This window comes from Quercus suber, unplaced genomic scaffold, assembly GCF_002906115.3.
Source record: "Quercus suber isolate HL8 unplaced genomic scaffold, Cork oak 2.0 scaffold_7, whole genome shotgun sequence".
NCBI lineage: Eukaryota > Viridiplantae > Streptophyta > Magnoliopsida > Fagales > Fagaceae > Quercus > Quercus suber.
In genome coordinates, this window is record NW_027069473.1 from 614,976 (window position 1) to 637,762 (window position 22,787).

General features: G+C 33.1%; 2 long non-coding RNA genes across 3 annotated transcripts; both read right to left on the bottom strand.

Moving 5' to 3' along the window:
- Positions 1–211: 211 nt before the first annotated feature.
- On the bottom strand, positions 212–6,985 carry LOC112031131 (uncharacterized). 2 transcript variants are annotated; one of them, XR_010629643.1, is made up of 3 exons: positions 1,922–2,066; positions 1,176–1,329; positions 212–658 (listed from the first exon to the last, which is right to left on the bottom strand). It is a non-coding gene; the product is annotated as an uncharacterized LOC112031131 (long non-coding RNA). The 2 variants fall into 2 exon arrangements; XR_010629639.1 differs by lacking the exon at positions 1,922–2,066 and adding an exon at positions 6,844–6,985 and having other exon boundaries at positions 213–658.
- Positions 6,986–20,714: 13,729 nt separating this feature from the next.
- On the bottom strand, positions 20,715–22,522 carry LOC136068249 (uncharacterized). The gene is made up of 2 exons (XR_010629644.1): positions 22,401–22,522; positions 20,715–21,327 (listed from the first exon to the last, which is right to left on the bottom strand). It is a non-coding gene; the product is annotated as an uncharacterized LOC136068249 (long non-coding RNA).
- Between the last annotated feature and the right edge of the window lie 265 nt (positions 22,523–22,787).

A 22,787-nucleotide genomic window follows, 5' to 3' on the forward strand; every position in this document is an offset into this window, starting at 1 on the left:
TTAAATGTGGATTACATTAAGAATAGTAATTTTTATTACTGGAGATATAAAACTTTGTAATGGAATAATTATTACTATTTCTAATTTTTTTGTTACATATAGAAAGCTTGTAAATGACGATGGATATGGAAACTTTATATTTTTGGAAATATATTATTTTTAAAACATATTATATGCATTAAGAAATAACTATTACATTCATTTTAAAGAGAAATATCTACTCTTCAATCTAAAAAATAGTTATTCCAATGTAATAACTAATCATTCTAATAAAGATATAACCGAATGACCAAATTGTTATTACACATAAATAACTATTTCATTACAGGAGCTATTACAACATACTAAACGTACTCTAAGTAAGTTTTATTTATTCTAGTATTGGTTTTTGTTGTTGTTGTTGTTGTTGATGATGATGAAATAACAGTGAACACCTATTACGGATGTGGCCCTGAAGGTGCTGTAGTAGTTGGTGGCGGTGGTTCAGAGGGTTTTCGCCTTGTTAGTCTTGGTGGTGATGGTGGCTCCTCCACTAATGGAGGTGGCTGCTCCTCTAGTTTTGCAAAGTTGAAAGGTTGGCCTTTCCTATGTTTTACAGTGACAGCTCCATATATATTTTTCCCATCTCTTGTAAAAGTCAACTTCTCCGTCTTTTCACCTGAGCATTGCATTGATGTAATTACCACAACATATTAAAAAAAAACAAAAGAAAAAGAAAAGGCAAAGGGTTTTAAAAGGTCATAAACACAGTGCAACCGGAAGTAGAAATGATTTGAAGGCAAAGCAAACAATATATTTTGGTTGCAAAGGCTTTTCCACCCAATTGCCAAGTATCAACTGATAATGGAGGTGAAGCTGAAAAATCTAGAAGGGGGGTTCAAACCTTAACAGATATTGATGGAGTGGTGTCGCTAAAAGTGTTTGATTCATTATATGTTACCATTGATTGGATTTTTAGGAAACAAATTAGTCCATGTCCATTTTCAGGCCTGAGGCTTCAAAGTTAATCTGAATCAATCACATTGAGTACCCACACAGGAATACCGGGAGAACATGTTATACTCTCTCTCTCTTTCTCTCTCTCTCAGAGTACACAGAAATAAATAACATAAATGCCTCTAGATATATACAAGTCAATTACAATGTAAAATTAGAGAAAAGGGTGATACTCTTACCGGTGACAAACAAGCTCCATGCAAGAAATAGGGTCGAAAGTATAAGAAAACTGAGGAGGCGTCTCTTTATCAACTCAAACGCCATGTTTCCTTGTAGAAAAGATTTATGAATATCACAATATATAGGCAGCTATATGTTCCTAGCTCTGTTTTCCTGCAATTTCATACCAACATCTTTAGTCCTTTTCCATTACCGGGTCAAAGTTGAAAAATTTGCCATTTACAATCCGATTACATTTATAGCTAATGACCATGACTTGGAAAAATCCTCCAGAGAAATCTACAGTAACACATACTTCAGAATTAAGGAAGCTACCTATATATACTTTTCTGTATGCAATAGATAAATATATACCTTCTTTCTAGAAGTCTTTATGCTTTAGTTTAGCGATGTTTGATTTTAATTACAGTTATTTTGCACAATTGTTCATTCATAATGTTGTGATGAATGTGGACTTGTGGAACTGCATTCATACTGTAATAAGCTCCATCCAAGTATTCTACTTAATACTTGTTGTGCAAGCGGAGTATTCTACTTGTAAAAATAGGCCACTAAGCTAAGTCATTAGACCGAAACACCACCACCTAGGGCCACATTAGCAATAGACATTAGCACGACAACTGGTATCAGAGCCTAGGGTTAGGTTTGAGTGAGAGCAATGGCAGAGGAAGCAGGAAAGACGTCTGGAATAGAAAAGTTCGATGGCACAAAATTTGGACTTTGGAGGATGCAAATCAAGGATTACCTTTACGGGAGGAAGCTGCATCTGCCGCTTCTAGGGGAAAAACTTGAGGTTATGAAGGCTGAGGAATGGGCTCTTCTTGACAAACAGGTACTGGGAGTTATCAGGTTAACTCTGTCTAGGTCTGTTGCACACAATGTTGTAAAGGAGAAGACCACAGCAGATCTGATGAAGGCTTTGTCTAGTATGTATGAAAAGCTGTCAGCAAATAACAAGGTGCATCTAATGAAGAAACTGTTTAATCTGAAGATGACAGAGAACGCATTAGTAGCACAACATCTGAATGAATTTAACACTATCACAAATCAATTGTCGTCTGTAGAAATTGATTTTGATGATGAGATTCGTGCTTTGATCGTTTTGGCTTCTTTGCCAAACAGTTGGGAGGCAATGAGGATGGCAGTAAGTAATTCTACAGGAAAGGAAAAGTTCAAGTACAATGATATTCGAGATTTAATTCTAGCTGAGAAGATTCGCAGAAGAGATGCAGGTGAAACCTCAAGATCTGGTTCTGCTCTAAACCTTGAGACAAGAGGCCGAGGTAATAACAGAAATTCAAATCGGGGTAGATCAAAATCCAGAAATTCTAATCGGAATAGAAGTAAATCTAAATCAGGCCAACAAATACAATGCTGGAATTGTGGAAAAACAGGTCACTTTAGGAACCAATGCAAAAATCCTAAAAGGAAGAATTAAGATGATTCTGCTAATGCTGTAACAGAAGATGTACAGGATGCATTACTTCTTACAGTAGACAGTCCACTTGATGATTGGGTTTTGGATTTAGGAGCTTCGTTTCATACCACTCCACATCGAGAAATCATACAGAATTATGTTGTAGGTGATTTTGGTAAGGTGTATTTGGCCGATGGTTTAGCCTTGGATGTTGTAGGTATGGGAGATGTCTGGATATTGTTGCCCAATGGGTCTGTTTGGTTACTGGAGAAGGTTTGACATATTCCTAACCTGAGGAGGAATCTGATTTCTGTTGGACAACTTGATGATGAAGGGCATGCAATATTATTTGTTGGTGGTACTTGGAAGGTTACAAAGGGAGCTAGGGTATTGGCTCGTGGAAAGAAGACTGGTACTCTATATATGACCTCAAGTCCAAGAGACACAATTGTAATTGCTAATGCAAGCACTAATACAACCCTATGGCACCGCAGACTTGGTCACATGAGTGAGAAAGGGATGAAGATGTTGCTATCAAAAGGAAAACTACTAGAATTGAAGTCCATTGATTTTGACATGTGTGAAAGCTGCATCTTAGGAAAGCAGAAAAATGTGAGCTTCTTGAAAACTGGCAGGACACCGAAGGCTGAAAAATTGGAGTTAGTGCACACTGATTTGTGGGAGACTTCTCTGGTTACATCCCTTGGAGGTTCAAGGTACTATATCACTTTCATTGATGACTCAAGCAGAAAGGTATGGGTTTATTTTCTGAAAATAAATCTGATGTATTTGAAACTTTTAAGAAGTGGAAGGTCATGGTTGAGACAGAAACAAGTTTGAAAGTAAAATGTTTGAGGTCAGATAATGAAGGAGAGTACATAGATGGAGAGTTCAATGAGTATTGTGCTACACAGGGAATTAGGATGGTAAAGACCATTCCTGGGACACCACAGCAGAATGGTGTAGCTGAGCGCATTAACAGAACTCTTAATGAGCGTGCTAGGAGTATGAGGTTGCATGCTGGACTACTAAAAACTTTCTGGGCTAATGCTGTTAGCACTGCAGCTTACCTGATAAACCGAGGGCCATCAGTTCCCATGGAGTTCAAACTTCCTGAAGAGGTTTGGAGCGGTAAAGAGGTAAAGTTTTCCCATTTAAAAGTTTTTGGTTGTGTTTCTTATGTTTATATTATTCTGATACTCGTAGTAAACTTGATGCTAAGTCTAAAATATGTTTTTTCATTAGCTATGGTGATGAGAAATTTGGCTATAGGTTTTGGGATGAACAAAATAGGAAAATCATCAGAAATAGAAATGTGATATTTATTGAACAGGTTATGTACAATGACAGGTCAACTGTAGTGTCAGATGTTACAGAGATAGATCAAAAGAAATCTGAGTTTGTCAACTTAGATGGATTGACTGAAAATACTGTCCAGAAAGGGGTGAAGAAGATAAGGAGAATGTAGATTCACAGGTAGATCAGAGTACACTTGTAGTTAAAGTCCGCAGATCTTCCAAGAACATTAGACCTCCACAGCGTTATTCACCTGCTTTAAATTATCTCCTGTTGACTGATGGTGGTGAGCCAGAGTGTTNCAAGAGAATCTAGTCTGCAAACTGAGAAAGAGCTTGTATGGCCTAAAACAAGCTCCTAGACAGTGGTACAAGAAATTTGACAATTTTATGCATAAAATTGGGTTCAAGAGATGTGAAGCTGATCATTGTTGCTATGTTAAATTCTTTGACAATTCTTATATCATTTTACTGTTGTATGTGGATGATATGCTCATTGCAGGGTCTAGCATTGAAGAGATTAATAATCTAAAGAAGCAATTGTCAAAACAGTTTGCAATGAAGGATTTTGGAGCTGCAAAGCAAATCCTTAGTATGAGAATCATTAGAGACAAGGCTAATGGTACATTGAAGCTTTCACAGTCAGAGTATGTGAAGAAAGTTCTCAGCAGGTTCAACATGAATGAATCTAAACCAGTGAGCACACCCTTGAGTAGTCATTTCAAACTGAGCAAAGAACAGTCACCGAAGACAGAAAAAGAAAGGGACCATATGAGCAAGGTGCCCTATGCCTCAGCTATTGGCAGCTTGATGTATGCTATGGTGTGTACAAGGCTAGACATTACACATGCAGTGGGAGTTGTGAGCAGATTCATGAGTAGGACTTGTTCAAAACTCACAGAGAGGCAGAGAATCACGTGGTGCTAAATAATGGTATGGTGCGAGGTTCCCATGGACATGAACTTGTGGGGTTCCCATGGATGTGCGTGCGGGGTTGACACGTGGTTCCCATAAATGGCATACGAGAGACCCATGGATGACGCGCTGATGAAGTAAAAAGTCCATTAGGCAAGGGGGAGCGAGTAGGACTTATTCATGGCCCACAGAGAAGTCTTGAAGCCCACAGAGTGGCAGAGACTCACATGTGAGGGGGAGATTGTTGGGTTACACGTGTGAGTGAAGCCCCACATTGAATAAAGATAAGAAGAATGAGTGGTTAATATAACATAATTGAGCACATATCCATTGGGCTTAGGCCTTTTGGATTAAAGTGTGTCTCTATATGTTATATTAATTACTCAAGGAAGCTCCCTAAGGTGTTTATCTCCCCATCACATCTTTAGTACTGGATTTTACCTTTAGTTGGCCAAGTTGACAAACTTTCATTTAAAAATCGATAATATTTCTACTTATTTGACTTTTGACACTAAAATGTCACATATTAAATCTCTCTAAGAGATATTTCTGTTCAATTTAATGGGGGCCAATCTTGTGGTATTTGGCTACTTCTTAAGGCCAATACAAAAAAAAACCACCGACAAGATTATGTAGCTAAAGCTTTAGTAACATAATAAAAAACTAGTTTATTTGTCAATGAGTTTCTCTAAAGACAAAAGAAGTTCATATGTCAATTTGTTCTACACTAGTTTGTTTTGTTCTACACTATACTCTGACTCCATCAAAACCAAGCTATGGCTTCATATATATATATGCCCAAGTTAAGAAATCGATCGTCTAAGTTTCGGTAGTGCTCGAGGATGTAAATTGAGAAGTAGAAAGTAGCAAAAACACATCTTCCTGATATAAAGAAAGTTTGAATTTTGCAAGGTGGTAGGTCACCCTCGTCTAACACAGGAGGCCCCTATATCGATGGTTTTGTCAACATGTATCCAACGCGGTTGTTTGCTTGTATTTTTATAACATCTCTCATTGCATAAAACATACTTAGCTTGGACACCAAATTTGACCTTTTAACGTTAATTAACTTATTTTGTTGAACCTGCTAATTGGTTGTGATTGATGTTGATTGACATTGATTGATGCTATGAGACTTTGAGAGACTTTGATTGCTATTCGAATTCTCTGCCAAAATATAATATAATCCCATTATGAGTTTATTTTGCCAATTATTTCTCCACAATCCCAATTTATTGGCTTAGGCTAAAAAGGTCTATTAGACACAAAATAGGTTTGGTCTCATCTCAAGACCAATTTACTAGATTCATAAAATATATATTTCAAAAAAAGATTCATAAATTATATAATCTTAACCTAATTTATATTGGCTAAAAAAATTGGAATTTACTCCAATTATTGAATAGGTACCTTAAACCATCTTAGCAACAAAATACTAAGAGAAATCTCTTTGTATTATTAATACATGGCTACTTCAATCTATTTGTATTGTTAATATTATCATATTCGCATGCGCTCTGCCTGTTCTCAAAGGGTTTTTCTTTTCCTTTCTTATTTAATGTCAAATTTCCATTCATCCAAATTTAAAGTTTACACATTTGTTGATGTTTTACATTTGTGAATATTGTTATAATCAAAATAATGATGAGACTAGCACCACAAAATGAACATCGAAGCAATTATTTACGTATATATGTGGATATGTTCATTTTTTGGTCCTACCCTCATTATTTCTCTCTCTCTCTCTCTCTCTCTCTCTATATATATATATATATATTACCACTATTTACTTTTCAAATTAAAAAGATAAAACCAAAGTTCTTTTTGGATACATTTAATATACATTGCATCTAAGTATGGAGGTCTACACACAACAGGGGAGTGAAAAAAAGAAAAGGCTCTCTATCTCTCTCTGTATCGTTCACACACACACACACACACAGAAATAAACAACACAAACTTCTTGAAGAAGCCATTGCTATATATACATGCCAAACAATATAAATTTAACAAAATCGGTGCTGCGTTAATTAGTCTTACCGGTGAAAAACAAGCTCCATGAAAGAAATAGGGCAGCAAGCACAAGAAAACCTAGGAAGAGGCCTCTCTTCAGCTCAAGCCTTATGCTGCATTGTGGAAGAGAACTGGTCACAAGAATATCATCATAGATACCAGTGATGTTTCATGATTGTATGTTTCACCGCAATTTCTTTAGTCCTTTTCCTTTATTAGAGCATAAAAGTTCCAAAGGCCACAAGCACACGCCACGCCATACTCAGGAATAGCAATTTCTTCCAGCATCAACATTTGTGGTGTAAAAACTTTAGCAATTTGGCACCACAAAAAACTATTTTATCTATTTTATTACTTCACTTTATAAAACACTTAACATTAGTCATTTTATTTTAGCATTCAACACAATAAAATCATATATCTACAATAATAAACAACCACTACCACCAACACAATAAAATAATATATCTTTCAATAAAATATTGTTTTTTTTTACAAAATTAGCTGCAGTTCACAGGCAAAGATAGTTGTGCATTGTAGTTCAGCAGCAAAAAATATGTCTTTTGCTCCACTGATGCCATGCATCCACTTTTGTTATATTTTGATGGTAAATTTAGCATTTTAGCAAAATGCCTCAACCAATATTAATGCTCTACTTTGCCTTCTTGTTTTTTTTTTTTTTTTTTTTTTTGATGATCTGTACTTTGCCTTTTTAGCAAGTCTTGGTTGAAAATTTTTCATTCAAACTCTAATAATTTTCTACACGTATTTACTTTCGGCACAAAAATGTCGGGGACAGCATGCATTAATGCTATATATAGATTGAGACAGAAGTTCAATAATATAATCAAGATTTCTCAGATTTCTCTTCTATACCGCTTTATATTTAATATGTGGGATTAATTCTTGATTAGTTTATGGCACTCCAGCATAGAGCACTGGCGCCATTGTAAATTTTATGTTGGAGTAGAACAAAGAGGTGGGGTACGTTGTTGTGCGATGTGGCTTTTTCCACGAGCATCCAAGTTTTTTTTTTTTTTTTTTTTTTTGATAATCCGGACTTTCACTAAAGAAAAAAAAACCTAAGAAACAATGGGTGTGTTTGGATTGAACTTATTGTTACTGAAACTGAAAACTGAAAACTGAAAACTGAAAACTGAAAACTGAAAATACTGTAGCAAAATAATTTTTAAATGTGTAAATAGTACCGTGGGACCCATTTTTAATATTTTTTAGTGCGTGAACAGTGCCAAAACAGTGCATGAACAGTGTTTTTGTCTCTGAACAGTAAAATCATGTGATTTTACTGTTCACTTTTCCGAAAAAAAAAAAAAAAAAAAAAAAAAAAAAGGGCAAAACGTGAAACGTGGACTCAGCAAAACGCTGAGTCCAAACGGCCTCAATATAAGAACAATCGACCCTGCAAATATCAGCAATACTAGCACGGAGGTTGTACTTATTACAAGAAAGGACCTTCTAAAACTACCAGCCAGCTTAACAGAAGCATGAGCTGCACCATTACAGTCTCTACTAATCCAACAAAATTTACAACTCAAAAAATTCTTGCTAATTTCTAAACTATTTCTGATTAAGGCAGAGATGGACCGGTGTACTTGCTTTCCTTTCGAACTCATAGGCACTAGTGAGTAGTGAGTCAATACAAATTTTTGCATCCCCTTCCACAATAATCCGATCCCATTTTTCCACAATAATTTGATCCCACGAGTATCCAAATTGGTTGTTACTTTGCATTTTCCTAACATCCCTCATTTTTCTTCCTTTCCTTGTGCTTTACTCTATCGAGTTGAAAATCACCTAAAAACCCAACTGCTGAAAATATATCTAGTGTGGAAGCCAAATTTGACCTATTAATGTTAATTAATTTTGTTGAACCTAATCGGTTGTGATTGATGTTGATTGGCAATACTGATTGATACAACTAGACATAGAAGGATTTAATTGTTACCTTAATTCTATTTTTAGATATGATATAATCTCATTATGAGTTTATTTTCTTTCCATGTTTGTTGTAATTTGGGGAATCTCTTTGAAAGGAACCAAAGTTAATTGTTGTATGCAATTTGTGGTGGATTATTTTATCCATAAGAATTTAAATATATGAAAAAGAAATGCTGGAAAAGCAACTTCATTGTGAGCATAATGTAATTATTCGGCATCCAGACTTCAAAAATAAGTATTTCTAAATTGTGCTAATGGTTTGGGCCCTCGAAAACCAAGAGTCTAGTTCTCAAAAAAAAAAAAAAAAAAAAAAAAAAAACAACCAAGAGCCTAGATACAAAGCTTGTTTACTCCTTTAGTTTCTCTGCAACAATAACAAGCATTTTCAGTTATGAATATCACCAAAACTAATCTTCACAACAAAACAGAATATAAATTTTTGGTAAACTCTTTGATTTTATATTTTGAAAGGGAAATTGTCATGATATTTATTTGCAATCAATCATAGATAATTTTAGAGATTTAAATTAGAGTCTTTTGATAAATAATTTCATTGCAATGTTTTAAGAAACAATTCTCATGTATTTTTTTTTTTTCATTTATTGATAGTTTGCTAATATTAAATGGATGCTAGTTTGGATTTTCATTATAAAAATTTAAAAAAAAAATTAAAAATCATTCGTTGACCGCCCCCCCCCCCCCCCCCCCCCAAATTAAAATCCTGGCTCCATCTATAGCCTATAAATGATAATGCTATTCTCTAGAGAAATGCTACATTTACAACAATTTCACGACACTTTCACAACAAATCATAGGTGATAAGTTCTTACTCTAGTTTTAATTTAAATTCATTACTTTTTTTTTTTTTTTTTGCTCGCCTATAACAGCCAGTAAAAATGTGCCACTTAGAATTTATTGGGAACATAGCATTTTTCTATTCTCTTTGGGCATGTTCAATATGTTGTAATAAATCCTATAGTGGAATGGTTATTAATGTGGAATAGCTATTTGATCATTTGATTGCATCTTCATTATAGAGAATAGTTATTTCTTAAGATTTTTTTTTTTTTTTTTTTTTTTTTTTTGAGAAACTAGACCCAAGGGTCAAATTTATTAAAAATGAAAAACGCAATTACAAAGTCACATGTAACTAGTGGAACTATATCATCGGGGGTGGATTTAATCCATACCTGAAGCTCATTACCAGAAATAGATTTTCAGGCTAGAAAATGGGGAACTGAATTGCCTGTGCATTTAACATGAGAGAAATTACAAACACAAAAACCATCAGCTAACACAAGAACATCATTGATCACATGTCCATACTTTGGATTTTTTGTGTCCCCAACTAAGATAGCCTTGATAATAATTATTCCTGTGGAGACCCAAGGACCGAGGAAGATTAAGACCCCAAGGACCGAGGAAGATTAAGACCGTTATGACCATCATTTTTTCCTTAGGTGGAAACAGTTTAAACCCAAGGAGTGGGTTTGCCTGCAAACAAGGGGGAACGGACAAAATATCTCCTGGAAACCCGAGTGGAGGGAATGGCGTTCAAAGAGAGAGTCAAGGTAGTTGAAAGAAGTTTCCTATAAAAGCTCACCTACTACCTCCGCATTAAATGACTGGCAACAGTTTTATCAACTGCATTGATGAGGAAATGACACCTGAACAATAGATTCACAACTAAGCAGCCCCTTCTACCACCTTGAACAAGAGTCTAATGGGACAAGTGTCCTAAGGAGAACCTAGTGGACTGCAAATGGAGGGCTAGGATGCAAGAAACATAGGAGTATATAAAGGAAGAAAACTTCCAGATGAAGGGAACCGGAAAAAAATCAAGAAAAAGAGATTAGAAAAAGAAAAGTAGAAAGAAAGATAGAATGGAGTGTACATCCCTATGTAGAGAAATTGTTTCTGGGCAGACCTGAGAAAAACCATCAATACTATTTGATTTACACTTCCATTAATTTCCTTCTTATTCGAATCTTTGGACCTGAACTGACTTTTTTTTCCCACTCTCTTAACAAATATTTATCTGTTTGGGCCTGATTGGGAGGTACAGGCCTCACAATTTTAAGTGGGTTTGGGCCCCTAACTTTTGTGCCCTTACAATTCTTAATGTAATAGTTATTCCTTAGTATATATATATAATAACTTTGAAATTTAATATATTTCCAAAATATAAACTTTCCATATGTACATACATTATACGAATAATTTTTTTTTTAAATCATAAAATAAAAATATTCTTTCAATAGCTATTCCTTAATGAGCAATGAGGTCAATTTAAAAACATTCCATTTTAGAAAATACTTGTATAAATAAGATATTTCATAAATACAAATCTTGAGTTTATTCATATTTTACAAGAGTCCAAATTTCTGTCCACTCTTTCTGTTCATTATATACTCCACAAATCTTTTATCCACTCTTCATGCTCTACTATATACTCCACAAATGAAAACATGCCACATGCCCATCTATTTAATTAAATGCTAAATTTATGCCTTCTATTATTTTAATTACCTAAATATTATGGGTTATTTATTATTTATTTATTTAGGCAAATTGAAATAATAGAAGGGGTAAATTTAACATTTAATTAAATAGATGGACATGTGGCATGTTTTCATTTGTGGAGTATATAGTGGAGTAAGGAGAGTGAGATAGAAGATTTGGACTCATTTTACAACCACGTTTGTGACTATAAATAATTATTCCATTACAACATTTTATATTCCCACTAATATTAAAGATTATCATTTCTATCATAATCAGCATTCGATATACCAAATATGTCCTTAATTATAATCTTACATTCCCACATTGTGCTGCATAAATAACAAACCAAACATGGAATAACCTCACATTCCCTAGAGGTGGTTGTAATATTCCAAGTGAACCAAAATATCAATTGCACATACTATTTTGACATTGGCATTTGCCTACTAGGGGTTGTGGGAGTTGTGGCCTGGATTTCTAGGAGGACGCGGTGGTGGTGGTGATGGTGCTCGGTTGTTTCGTCAATATTAGCCTGCGCTTGGATGGAATCTTTTGCCCAAGGTAAAGTTGGGCTATTCATTTGTTTTATAATGACTACTCCAAGCAATTCTTTCCCATCTCTTGCTTCAGTTAACTTCTTCATGTTTCCATCTAGAGAATATAGATACCAAGTTAAAATGATCATAAATACAATTATCTGGGAAGTGAAAAAGACATCAATCTTATTATATTTTATAATATTCCACTATAATTTTTGGTTGTAAGGCTATTCACATGGTTGCTCAGGTTGGTTTTTTTTTTTTTTTTTTTTTTTTTTTTTTTTTTCTTTCTTGCTTGAAGCCTAATTGTTCAATTAAGATTTAGGAATCGCACAAAATATCAACACACATTGATTATATCAACTTATGGAGGTTAACTTCTAAATGAATATTGGAGTGGTGTGGTTTATAAGTAGAAAATTTATAAAATAATTTTAGGAGTAAAATAAATGTGTACTTACTACTTTAACATGAATAATAGGTCCATCATGAATTTAATTAATTAGTAGAATCCATTGTCATAGGAAAGGAGGGAGTATACATTTATTATACTCTCATAGTACTCCATAATTACTCTTTTAAGTTTTTGCTTCATTATACACTATTCATTTATCGAAATCTAATTATGTATGGAGGCTTTAGACTTCAGAGGTAGTTTGTCTTGCAGTATTCATTGATGTGTTGGAGAAACATAGTACTAAAAGTCTAAAACATGTCAAAATTGGTGGTATTCATTAATTTGTATTAGGGCTAAATTCAAGTCAGAAGGTGCTAAAAATGATAAAGTTTTGATATGCTTAAAGTTGAAGGGTGGTTGCTCTTACCATAATGAATTTTTAAGTGAAATTTTCTATGATCGAAAGTAGATATATGGGGCATCAAAAAAGACACCAATTTGAACAAATTTAGATTTGAAATGAGTGAAATAAGCTTTATATATATATATATATATAAGTCCTTGTGCCTAGAGTAGTAACAAGAAAGACTATATTGTGCTTTTACATACCTTTTAAATCTTTTTGAAACCACGTAATATTATTTCAACAAGTTCGTTGTAAAGAGATCTTTAAGAAGGTACCTTAGAATACACCAGAGGATCTGGTTCGTATGAAGAAAATCACTATAGAAGAATTCCAGAGTTTCTAGGATTACTGCTTTAGAAAGACAATTGGGTCGCTTGCAAAGGTTGCATAGAGAGTCTAGGCTACAAAAATTTAGTAAGTCCTTATTATTTATAATTGTTTCTTCATAGTGGATTTTTTATAGGACTGCTTTTGTCCCTATAGTAGTATTTACTTTGAAAAATTATTTTATTGATTTTCCAATTCATAACCAAATCATGTGTTATAAGTAGATAATTAATTAAAAAGTCAAGTGCATACTTAACAAGACTTCTAAATTAGATTTTTCATTTGGTATCAGAATATTTAGAACACATATGAGTCTAAATTAACTTTTCGTTTTACAGCCATCTAATGTGTAAGTATTTACCCTTAAAAAATGACATGTTTAATATTCATTTGCATCTAATATGGCGGTGTACAGAGCATTTGGATGAAGGCTCAGTGGCTCACCATACCATACCTCTCTCCTTATCGTATAACCAAATAAAGAATACAAAATTTGAAGCGATAGCAATATACATACCAAAAAAAATATATAAAATTTAATGAAAAAAGTGCTACTCTGAGTCTGTGACAGTCTTACCTGTGAAAAACAAGCTCCATGCAAGAGATAGGGCGGTAAGTAGAAGAAGACCAAGGAGTAGACCTCTTTTGTCCTTAGAATTCATGATACCTTGTGGAAGAGATCCGTGAGTGAATATCACAATATATATTCAGCCACGCTTGTCTTTTTCTCTGCACTTTCTTTAGTCCTTTTCCATTATTAATAGTGCGGACGTTACAGTTCAAAAGGCGACAACCAACTTTGCAATGAGAAATTATTGTGTACTCTTAAAGTATTATAAATACGTACTCCCTCCATTCATGTAAGATGAGAGACTACGCATTTATGGTATTTCGAGAGTACCTAATAATTTACTCTTTGCGATAGTCTATGAGATTTCTGTTCAATTAATTAAAGTTTGACAACCTTTCATTTAGCATCCAATGATAGGATAGTCTATGAGATTTCTGTTCAACACTTCCACCGCCTTAAGACGCGGTTTATTGTCATCCATATTATACCAAAAGCATACTATTAATAGTCAATAATATGAATTTTCTTTCTTCTTTCTTAGAAAAAGTTTCAACTTTGTTTCTGCATTATTGGATCACAATCACAAATCTTACCCTATCAATGATGGAGTTAAAATGCATTTCAAAGAATCTAATGGGCCATGGGGAGTTGATTCAAATGATTTTGCTATTAAACAATGCATAACGATATATTCAAGGGTTGCTTCCTCTGCCTCACAAAGCATACACTCTTCTTCATCAATATTATTACTTTTTCCAATTACCGACCTAGTTGGGATTATTTGCCAATTAGCTGTACTCCACAACAGCATTTTGAATTTTTCCCTAATTTCTAGTATCTAAAGCTTTTTCCATTATTTGCTCTCCGGTGGTTTTTTCTCAATTCCTCTACCCATTTGGGATACTTGGTAATTTGACTTTGTGGAGAATTTACCAGGAATTGGGGAACCAAATTAATGAATCTTCTTAGTTGGCTTCGAGTAGTTGCAATAGGAGGATCTTTCTCTCCAATTCCCTTGCAAATGATTTTTTTTTTCTTCCAACTTTAGTTTTTGTCCATTCTGATTGGGTTTTGCAATAGATTGGTTTTTATTACACACCACTTATCACACATAAAAAGAATTTGAGAAGTGTCATTTCCCAAAACCTAGATCAAGGAAAGGAAATGGAACTACCCACAAAAAAAATAAATAAATAATAATAATAATAACAACTAACCCCATCACACACGCTTCGTGCGTGAGATGATACTTTTTTTTTTTCTAGTGTCATAATTTTTCATTCATTACAATATGAGGTTTACACATTTTCTCTTTAATATTTTGTAGTTTGAACTATTAATATTAATACAACAAGGAGTATCATGAGGTTAGCTTCAAAAAATGAATAAATATTACATGTTTATTTTGTAGCAAAAAAAAAAAGTGAAAACATTGGGCTTAGTGATCCTATTTTGTAGGAAAAAAAACACCTATGTTTTTATTTTATATATATAATTTTTTTTTTAAAAAATCTAATTTATAAGTGGATAAAGCAATTTTAAAATCAGTAGGAAAGTGATCCTATTTTTTTAGGCAATGTTTTAGCAGGAGTTAGAGTTATATTTTTACCAGATTATCCTTTAATTTTGTCTCTACTTAAACATAAAAATGTAGAGACATTTTTGAACAAAAAAAAAAAAATGAGAATCCTAAATAGGAAAAACTCCTTAAATAAAAGAATAGATATCTCACATTTTTTTAGAATAATTGTATTATTTTAAATGAATCAAAATACCAAAATACGGGGTATTTGGCAAACTCTGAACCCTCATGTTAACAAAAGTGAATGAACCACATACCGATGCCCCTACTATTTTGACATAGTATTTTTTGCCTACTAGTGGTGGGCCCTGGGTTCCCTGTCGGAAGTGGGGGCGGTGATTGAGGTATGGGTAGTCACTTGGTTGTCTTTTCCCATAGGACTGCACATGGTAAATAGATTCGGATAATTCTTCTCTATCTCTTGCAAAAGTTAAATTCTCCATTTTCAGACCTGATTTGCATCAAAGAAATTATCACTACAATTCAGACAATAAAAAAACGAGATACATACAAAGTTTAAAAGATCACCCTTGAAAATTTAGATCTCTAACACCTTTGATGACTAGTGATGGCAACAACTTCTACAACACTGGATCTTGAGTTTCTTCAAAACTTATTGCCGGTATAAGATTTAAGAGTTTTGGGTACAGAAACTCTAGATCTACAATATTTAGCACAAGATGCACTCTTCTCTCCACACACAACAACCAAAAAAAAAAAACCCTTCCTATGGTTAAGTTATAATGTCTTTTAAATACTGAAGAAAAAAAAAAAAAAAAAAAAAGGGATCACGATTTGAGCGTGAAACAGTCAAGTCATAGGCTTTTTACATTTGCTGATTTTTACTTATCTACTACTTTCGATCGATCGAGAGCAATCGAACATCAACCAAGCGTCAATCAAGAGCAATCAAGAGGACCAGATTGCATCTCTCCTTTTTTATCTGGAACTTGAATTTTTGTCTTGGACTTGAAAGTACACCATTCTAACTCAAGAAGACTTATTTTTTGTCATGGTTTGCCAACACTACAAACTCAAATCCTAACAAATATATATATACACACACCAATTTAAAAGATCATAAGTACAATTGGGAAGTAAAATGGACATAGATCTATAAATAGCCTTGTAATATATACTTCATAATTTCTACCACAATTTTTGGTTGTAAGGTCATCAACTTTAGTTATTGTACGATGTGGAATCTACACATGAGAGGAAGGATACTAATCTCTAATGTATGAGATACATTCTTGTCACTATAGGGTATATGAGTATTTAGCTAGAAAGACTTTAAAATATTTATATATATGTATATAGCTCTAGTGTTTTTTTAGAGACATTTCTAATTATCATTTGCACCTAATATTATGGAGGTGGCTCTGCCTTGTGGAAGAGATGTGTGAGTGAATATCACAATATATACGGAGCCATACGTGTGAGTGGATATATATCACAATATATATGCAGTGCAGCCATGCTTAACTCTTAATTTCTCTGCAGTTTCTTTAGTCCTTTTCTTTTATTAATTCGTCAAAGTTCAAAAGGCCACAAACACATGCCACGAAACCCAGGCCCTGGAATATTAAGTGCTTATCTTTCTGTGTTAGGAGCACCATTAGTCCTAGACTTTGTCTTTTTGCTGACCAAATCGACAAACTTTCATTTAAAAACCAATAATATCTCTAAGTATAAGTATTGACTTTGGTACTAAAATGTCACATGACAAATAGAACTAAAGAAATTTCTATTCAATTTGATGGGGGCCAATCTTGTGGAATTTGGCCTTGAAAGACTTCTTAAGTCCAATACATTAATGGAGACCACCGACAAGTTCATTTAGCTAAATTTAGTAACATAATAAAAAACTAAGTTTATTTGTCAATTAGCTTCTAAAAAAACGGTTCACTTGTTAATTTCAGAAAACAAAACTAGTTTGTTTGGTTCTCCACTGTACACTGACTACATCAAAACCAAGCTATGGATTCATATATATATATATATATATATGCCTAAGTTAAGAAATCGATTGTCTAAGTTTCAATAGAGCTCAAGGATATAAATTGAGAATGTACGTTTTTAGACCCCTTAACACAAGTTGATTAACCTAGTTATTTAGTCAAGTGATTACTTAGATAAATTATTCAGTTCTAGATTAACAAAATAAAATAAAATCACATAAATAATACGAAAATATAAAGATCACAACAATATGATAACCCAGGAAAACCTAACTAGTAAAAAACTTGAGGAGGATTTAACCTAGCTATCCTCAAGGTAAAACAGATCAACTATGAAAGAATTGAAGTTTGTACAATAGAACTTAGACCACTAACATTCTATTGCTACCTCGAGTAGAAAACTTACTACCACGACCACGTGACAGCTCCGAGTCCACCGATTACTTCTTTCTTTGATCTACTACAGCCACAAGTTCTCCTACTTGTGACTTTGAGACTCCACTCAAAGGTTTTGGATCTTCTTGAAAGTTCTTTTTGCAGCAATTGAAACCACCATCAAGTTCTTGATGCAAATCTTGATCTTGATTGCTCTATGTATGTGTATGAAAGTAAACACCTCTCAAATCTCATAAAAGATTCAACACATAACTTAACAAAGACCTTAGAGAGCTTTTAGGTACAAAACCCTAAATCTACAAAAAAAAAAAAGGCACAAGATGCACTCTAATCTCTCTCTAAAAAGCCCTTATAAAAACGTGCTTAGAGTTTCTTTTATATACTAGAAAAAGTAGATCTGAAACCTTAATCCTTATTGGGCTTGAACTGCTATTTGGTCTTAATTCAAATTCTGCAGATACGATTCTCGATCAATCGAGCCATACTTTCGATTGATCGAGCTTTGCAATTTTGCATAGTAAGTTTCTGCATTTAGCTCGATTCAAACTATAACAAATAAACTTTGAGCAAGCCTAAATCTAGATTCATTGTTTTGATCATGGTTTGCTAACATATACAAAGTGAAGTTCTAATACATTTAGTTTCTAAAGTCTTAGAACCTAATAGAAAAGTAGAAAGTAGCAAAAACACATCTTCTTTTTCCTAATATACAGAAAGTTTGAATTTTGCAATGTGGTAGGTCACCCTTGTCTAACACAGGAGGCCCCTGTATCGATGGTTTTGTCAACGAGTATCCAAGGTGATTGTTTCTTTGTATTTTCGTAACATCTCTCGTTTTCTTCCTTTCTTTGTCCTTTACTCTATCAAGTAAAATCATCTAAATTCCAACTGCAGAAAACATACTTAGCTTGGACACCAAATTTGACCTATTAATGTTAATTAATTTTGTTGAAAACGTAGCCAATTCACTTAATTTTTTTCTGCAGAAGCAATTGTAATGTGCATTATAAATACAATTATTTTATTTTGAAAAGAATCTAACATTTTTATATGATTTAATAATACATCAATTGGAGTGTTTTCATCTATTTGTAAATATTTTCCAAAACCATTCATTAAAAAAAACAAATCTAAACATCAATATCACAATGAATATCATAATTACTAAAACGTGATATTATGAAAATATATTTTTCAAACTATCATTTCTTAGAAATTTTTTTTAACCTGGGGATCAAGAATTAATAAAATGTTTATAAGCAATCTATGTTAGATTTTCAAGAAGAACGCAATTAAGAATCGTACAAAGGAACAAGTAGAAATTCATACACATGAACTGCCATGGGAAAACGTATTCAATTTATTATTGATTAGTTAGAGTCCATAATCCATGTTAAAATAGAAAAAGCATGTGTGACACAAAAATAATCTAAAATCATGATTATGAATTCAGGTGATAATAACAGTTTTTATGGTATAATAAATAAGTGATTCAAACTTCACCTCTTCTTCTCTCATTATCTACTTAGTATAAAAAATAAAAATAAAAATCATGGTTTTTTTACCCTACATACCATACCATACCAATTAGTATTTACTATTCCGACCCAACCATTAAATCAATAGGAAACCCTCATGAAATATATTGGATAAAATATCGAGTTGTACTTGATGTACGATTATCCATATTATTTGGACTAATGTGTTTGGAGAGGGAAAGGCACAGAAAACAGAAGAATAAATTAAGTTCACGGAAGGTATTATTTATTTATTTTATTTTTTTTGGATAATCTAGATGATAACGACCAAAAAAAAAAAAAAAATCATGATTTCTACCGGTTATAAAGTAGAAACATCCCAATAGTCCTGATTGTTTTTTTATTTATTTATTATTATTATAAAACTTATAGTCTCATTAATTTGTATTGTTTGGTCTAGTAAAATTTGGTGAACATGCAGTACTAAAAAAAGAATAGAGTCAACTAGGGTGAAGGAATGCCCCAAATATCGATCAATAAAATCTATAAAAAAAAAAAAAAAAAAAATCCCAAGTTTTAGATAATAAAATATTTTTTTAAATCCCAAGTATTAACAATAATATCTTTAAAAAGAAGTGGACCAAAGTTGACCAAAATGAACCAATGGACCAACATGGACCCTTAGACTGAATTGGACCGAAAATGAACCAATATTGAACCACATGGATTGATGTGGAAAAAAGTGAACCAAAATAGACCGCATGAACCGCTAAACCAAGATGACACGAATGGACCAAAATGGATTGAATAGACTGAAATGGACTAATGTGGACCAGACTAAAGAAAAAAAACTGCCACAGACCCATAGACTGAATTGGACCGAAAATGAACCAATACTGAACCACATGGACCGATATGGAAAAAAGTGAACCAAAATAGACCGCATGGACCACTAAACCAAGATGACACGAATGGACCAAAATGGATTGAATAGACTGAAACGGACTAAAGTGGAACAGACTAAAGAAAAAAAATTGCCACAAACAAGTATACTACCACGTTATAGATCTAGAAACTCGAGAAATAGACTAAGGACAAATACTGTGTTCGGTGGCCAGCAAATTACTTCATGAACACCCCACCCCCAAAATCAATCTAAATTCTCACACTCATAATATCAACAACAACAAGATCATCAAAATTTTGTCAAACCCAAATTCAAACCCAAAAATGATCGGACCAAATAGCCTAGATTCTATTGAAAAATTGCTAACATTTCCTTTTCAATTGGTAATGTAGCTAATCCCTTAATCTTTCTTGTCACATAGTCAACCTTATATAGGATATTTTGAAAAACTCCTTTATGCAGACACAATTGTGACAAGTATTGTTAATAGTATTATGTAAATGATATATGCATTTGGAAAATAATGTAGTCTTTTTATATAATTCAGTATGCTAATTAAAATATTTTTATCTATTTGTAAAAAAAAAAAAGTTTTATAAATAAATCTAAATTATCAATTTTAGAATAAATAACATGTTTGAAATGATCCTTGTCTCTCTTGGCAATGTCAGATTTTAGGTCATGAATACTGGATTTCAATAATAAATTTATTTGGAAAACTATTAATTCTAATTTTAATTTTAATAGAGAGAAAGGAAAAGTCTATTCACCTTCCTTGTGAGAAGATCCAAAAATATTTACAATCTTAAGCTACCGCAAAATAGAGTAAAACATATAAACAAGGTTCACAACATTCAAAAAGAGGGGGAGTTATTTAAAAATAATTTTTATCTATTAAAATTTTTACGCTGTAAGATAAATAAAAAGTACATTCTATTGGCCAATAGTGGGGATGCTTTTTTTTCCCCACTAGGGGAGGGGCCTTTCTTTTTTCTTTTTCTTTTTTTTTTTTTTTTTTTTGTTGCCACACTAATTAGAAAGATAGATAAAATATAATTTATTACATAGGTTGCCTTCTTCTATTTAGGATCTTAGGCCATTCACTAAGTGGCCTAGGGTTCAACCAGCCCTAATTTTCATTCTAATAATGTGTTATATATTACACAAATAGAAAGTCAAACATAATAAAATATATCTCGCATTTTCTAGAGATGATTGTAATCTTCCTAGTGAACCAAAATACCAATGTGCAATATTCTCTTTTGACATTGATATTTGCATACTAGCTAGGGGTTTGGCCCTGGGTTCCCTGGACGACGTGGTGATGGTGGTTGAGGTCTTTTCCTCTTGAGTTCCTGTCTTAGCCCTCGCTCATGTGGGTCTTTTGCCCATGGTAAAGGTGGGCTATTGATTTGTTTTACAATGACCGCTTCATATAATTTTTCCTCATCTCTTACGTAAGTTAACTTCTCTATATTTTCACCTGATTGTTACAACAAAGAACTTATCATAACATATTCAAAATAAAAAAGAAATTGATACCAAACTTAAAATATTCTACATATTTTGATCACATGAATGTTACATTAAAGAACTTTCACAACATATTCAGAAAATAAAAAAGAAATTGATACCAAACTTAAAAGATCGTACATACAGTTAATTAAGAAGTAAAAAAGACATCCATCTTATTGTATTCATAATATTCCACTACATTTGTGGTTGTAAGGTTGTTCACGACCTAGTTGGTTGATCATTTAAGATTTATGAATCCCACGATATATCATCATACATCAATCATAACAAAGTATAGAGGTTAAATTGATATATCCAAAAGAAATAGAAATTTTCTGTCCCATTTTAGTTATTTCATTTTATACTCCAACAATTACAAGTTGGCATGTGTTTGTGGTTTTTTTTCCCTTCAATTTTAAACACCAGTTATTTTATAAAGAAAGAAATATGTTGTGCCAAGCTATGTTGGATGAAGTATAAAATGGGAACACCGGAATTTTATTCATCAAGAAGAAATATTCTTAATGAATATTGGAATGGTGCAATTTATAAATGTTTGCTTCATTATACACTATTCATTGATCTCAATCTAATTCTCTATAGGGAGGCTGGAGACTTAAAAGTTAGTTTGAAGGCATCTAATTGATTGCAATAATGATCTCATGCATCTAATATGCATCATTCCTTTCACAATTTATAAACCGCATAGGGTGTGAATTCTATAGTTGCATGCATGTCATGTTTTCTCCGTCACTGTATGATCATGATGCATGAATATTTAGCTAGCAAATTAAAGAAAAGGACTGTAGCTCTAGTACTTTTTGGAGACATATTTAATAGACATTTGCATCTAAATATGGAGGTCTACACACAACAGGGGAGTGAAAAATAGAAAAGCTCTCCATCCCTCTCTCTGTTTCGTTCACACACACACACACACACACACACATAAATAAACAACATAAGCTTTGATCTTTGATAGCTATACATACATGCCAAACAATATAAATTTAACAAAAAAGGTGCAGCTATTAGTCTTACCTGTGGAAAACAAGCTCCATGAAAGAAATAAGGCAATAAGTACAAGAAAAGCTAGGAAGAGGCCTCTCTTCAGCTCAAGCCTCATGTTGCCTTGGGGAAGAAAACTGGTTACAGAAATATCATTATATATACCCAGCCAAGTTTCATGTTTGTATGTTTCTCTACAGTTTCTTTAGTCCTTTTCCTTTATTAGAGCGTCAAAGTTCAAAAGGCTACAAGCACATGCCCAGGAATAGCAATTTATTCCTGTTCTTGTGTTAGGACTTTGCCTTTTAGCACGCCATCGTTGAAAAGGTATATTTTGACACAAAAATGTCGGCTACAGGCCACTCTATATTTAATATGTGGGATTCTTGAAAGAGGTGGGGTTGTGAATAATAAATTAGA